This window comes from Saccostrea cucullata, unplaced genomic scaffold (assembly GCF_032062105.1).
Source record: "Saccostrea cucullata isolate Sc308-1 unplaced genomic scaffold, CSIRO_AGI_Scuc_v1 ctg8051, whole genome shotgun sequence".
Lineage (NCBI taxonomy): Eukaryota > Metazoa > Mollusca > Bivalvia > Ostreida > Ostreidae > Saccostrea > Saccostrea cuccullata.
This window is the reverse complement of record NW_026927202.1, coordinates 1,498-6,018: the sequence shown is the minus strand read 5'-3', so window position 1 is coordinate 6,018 and position 4,521 is coordinate 1,498. Positions and strand designations below refer to the sequence as shown.

Sequence of the window (4,521 nt, the reverse complement as noted above, 5' to 3'; positions counted from 1 at the left end):
ATAATTCATTTTTTTAGCAAGATCAAATGTTTAGCATGGAATGATAGCGATCCAAGTTCTTTGTGGGTGGATTTTAGTGTTATACTGAACTTAAGCGATTTGTGAAGGGTTGACTGTGATTCAAGTTCTGTATTATAAGGTGGCTTCTGATATGTTCAGTTTGATAGAATGGACTAAAATTCTTTGTGGATGGATATGGATCTTAGTTCTTTGATGGTGAAAATGGATGCCAATTCTTTGTGCCTGGATGGATATGGATCTAAGTTCTTTGTGGGTGGATATGGATCTAAGTTCTTTGTGGGTGGATATGGATCTAAGTTCTTTGTGGGTGGATATGGATCTAAGTTCTTTGTGGGTGGATATGGATCTAAGTTCTTTGGGGGTGGATATGGATCTAAGTTCTTTGTGGGTGGATTGTGATATGTTCAATCAGGTAAGATCAGGCTATAAGTTCATTTGTGGTTGAGGTAATGTTGGGAAGGGGGGGGGGGGGTGTTAAGGATTTATGTTAATGAAACAGTTTGTCAATGAACAAGTTTGAATTATCCCTTATGGATTTCATAACAAATCTGACATATCTAGTCATAGTGTAGATCAATAGTACAGTATGTTGTATGGGAACTTGTATTAAATATACACTGTATATTTATAGAGAAATTAATTGCAAGTATACACCATATATGATGAAAAACAACAAATTAAAATTTGGTTTGACCAAATTAAAAGTATTTGTCAAAAAAATTTCAATATCAAATTAACAATTGCGTAAATACCAAGACTTGGAACAGTTATCTAGTAACAATATAAACAAATCACATTCATGTATGTATAACCATCTCTAACACAGCGATTCAAAAGTGAACAAAAGATGACGTCCAGCCAGTCGTAGAATCTATATACAATGTAGCACCAAGTTCCTCATAGTCAGTGCACCTTAAATTAACATACTGTAGATTCATAATTATACGCAAGGAATAAATTTCTGCGTAATTTTGCGAGAAGCTTCACTCATTATATTATATAATTATATAATTATAATTATCGCGATTTGACATTAAAGACCCATTCACGATAACAAGAACTTGCAAAAAAGAAGAAATCTACAGTACTACAAATGGAGTGAAAATAAAAAGTCAGGATCTAGATTTGACAAATCCTGTTCATTTTTTTGTATATAATTAGCAGTTTTTTTTTAGTAAAGTGAGTCATTCCCTTAATTAAATTCATAAGTTCACAATACTATTGCCTAGCATATAAATAATTTATGGCACCTCATGCATTTAGTAAAACGTAATTATTCAACATAACATTTCTATCAAACTTAACAAACTATTATATATTAATTAAATGTTATTGTTTTCATACACGACCTGAAGTGATTTAAATCACAAAAGGTTTTGTTTTGTAGAAGTCACCAAAAAAAAAAAGATTAGTGTCAGACTACTCACTGGGACGATCTTCTTCATTCAATGGGGGTTATGTCATTTAACCCCCCCCCCCCCCACCACCACCACCTTTCTGTATGGGTGGGTGAGGGTCATGTAAGATCTGAAGAGATGGGTGTGTTATTCTACAGACGGTCAGGGTGTTGAGGGACATTTCATTCTATGGGGGTGATGTCACTCACAACCCTGTGAAGTTCCTGTATTGCTGGTACGTCTGTTTGTAAAACACCTGATAATTTTGATATAATACCTTTTGCCTCCTTCAGAAATGTGGACTCTGTCATAAAAAAAGAAGAAATTTGGAAAAAAGAAACACAGAGATTTATTTAAAGTTCTTCTGAATATATGTAAAGTGCTCTTGTGCTGTGACTACAGATAAGTGGATGTAATGTGCTCTTGTGCTGTGACTACAGATTGGTGGGTGTAAAGTGCTGTTGTTCTGTGACTATTGGTGGATGTAAAGAGCTCTTGTGCTGTGACTACAGCTTGGTGGATGTAATGTGTTCTTGTGTTGTGACTACAGCTTGGTGGACGTAAAGAGCTCTTGTGCTGTGACTATTGGTGGATGTAAATTTATTATTTGGTCCAGCATAGTTTTTTAACCTAATTGGAGTATGCTGAATCCGAAAAAATATGCTGGCCTTCATGAAAATGGCGTTAACGAGGTCAAAATGGCGATTCAAAATGGCGGACATCCAATTAATTTAATTTTCTGTTTATCTCGTTTAAAATGGAGAAGTAATGACTGAATATCTTACTGAGTGTAATAAAACTATAAAAATATAATAAAATGCTAACATTATTAGCTTAACTCAGAAAATTTAGCCGTTTTTACACTTAATTCGAATTTTCTCTGATTTATTTGTTCTTTATTCTTCTTTGTTCAGGATTTTACATTTGCAAATATCCATACACTGCAGATTTGTATTTTTCCTCTACATCTCACTATTCTACAATTGAAAGATGGTGCAGCTGTAAGTTAAAAGTCAAAATGGCGATTCAAAATGGCGGATATTCCTTTTTTCAAATTATTTCTTAATGTCTTTTACATAGGAGGAATGATTTGTGAATATCTTACTGAGCGAGTACAATTAACTAATGTAAAATTCCAATAGAACATTAATATGAACACTTTAAAACGGAAAATATATTCGTTGAAATTTAAATGTGATAATCAGCTCAAAACTTAAAATGACGTCATATTCACTCGTATTTGGTAAAATACTCAAACTGCTTAATTTTGAAAATAAATAACAGTTTGTTTTTATATATATTTATAGTACATTGATTATTCCATTAAAAATGAACAAACAAAAAAGATCAGAGAAAATTCATTTTTTTCTGGAAATAGTTAAAACAAACTCGACTTCAGTTTCCAAATTTTCCGGCTCGTATTTGACCGCGTATCAAAGCCTTTGAGCCCCCGTCCACCTAAAATCACTCCTGAATCCACTCTTTATCAACTCGCATTTCTACCTCAACATCCCTCAGCATACTATCAAATATAACTAAGGAAATTCTTTTCCGATTTCATCGAATACTTTGTTCTAGCTTTTTAGCACTTATAAGAACTTAGTATTATCCCCTAACATCTTCTATTCATGCAGCTTTATTTTATATGTCACTCTGTCTTCGAAAATTTGGTATTTTCAACACTCAAGTAAAACGGTGCCTTATGTCAAGCATGACAACCAACTTGGCACGTAAAAGATCTTTTCTCTGAAGTTCGAAAAAGAGTAAGCTCACAGGGGGCCACCAGAGAAACCAAAATCCTCCAAAAACCGAATATTTAAACTGATAGTCCCCCGAAACATGGCTGAAAATAGCCGACTCGGCATTAAACAATATACAATCAATCAACATTTAAGGAACAATACATTTATGTTCAAATGTTAAAAGTCTATTTTGTTTTCCAAAACCTAATGCAAAATGAAGAAGAGGTACTGTGAGCAATTAGCTCACTAAATGATATTCCCGTCACCCATATGAAAACAGTGTCCATGTTTTGCTATGTGAAACCCAAAATATGTGTCAGATCTAAAAGAAGAGGTGCACAATGGCAATATGTAAAACAATTCTGTAAAAGTTTATCAAATTTTATTTAGTGGTATGAGACGATTTGCGGATAAGAGACGGGTACCCCAAAGCGTAAATACGGACGGACGGACATACCGACTTCTCTATACCCTCCCGCTATACCCTCAATCGGTGGGGGTGTATAAAAAAAATCTCTGATATTTAAGACATGTAGCTCTTTATTTCGTGACCACGTATAGATTTGTTTTCTTTTAGGGGAAGAAAGGTCATTCTATTAGCAAGAAAATTCTCAAACTTTATCATCTGGAATAACATTGTGTGCATATTTTGGTGAGAAAAGTTGTAAAATTATGCAAACTAATGTAAATGTAAACTCATGTAAATTAGCGCCTGCAGATTCCTCGTGATTCCTATCACTTACAAGGTTTCGTACCAATAGGCCTAAGCCATTCTTGACTTCGATCTAGTCAGCACTTCTCCTGACAACAAAATTTTCTTGAACACTCCAAGAACTTTACAAGGCAACTTGATCCACACTTCTTCGTTAGGATAGTGTGAAGTTGTAAATGTATCAAGAATTGAGGGAGGATTGAACACAATCATTTTCTTCTTTCAGATTTTGTAAATTTCAAAATTTTTAATTTATATACACTGTTCAGTACAAAATTGGTGGAGGAGGACCGTTCACACCATGAAATATTTGAGAATGCAGTTGAATTTTTGACTGAGAATAACAAAATCCAAATGTAGGTCCACAGAATCAGAGCTGGACAATCAAAAAAAATTATGGTTTACGTACATTATACTGATAATTCTTAATAAATGTTTATGTTTGGATATCATAATATATTCAGATTTATGTGATGTAACAATTACCTCTCTAATTAAGCCCTCTAATTGCTCGTGGTTCATCATTTTAAAAATCATACTAAGTTATGTTGCACTAGATCTTCCACATGAACATAAACTTTTTTTTTCTACTCTGGACTAAATTAGATCAAGAATTTCCAACCACTGATATGATTTAGCAACCCTCGAA

At 33.7% G+C, this 4,521-nt stretch overlaps 1 long non-coding RNA gene across 1 annotated transcript; it reads left to right on the top strand.

Annotated features, from left to right (window-relative positions):
* The first annotated feature begins 516 nt into the window (after nt 1-516).
* LOC134273704 (uncharacterized) lies at nt 517-1,289 on the top strand. The gene is made up of 2 exons (XR_009993472.1): nt 517-640; nt 1,206-1,289. It is a non-coding gene; the product is annotated as an uncharacterized LOC134273704 (long non-coding RNA).
* The last annotated feature ends 3,232 nt before the right edge of the window (nt 1,290-4,521 follow it).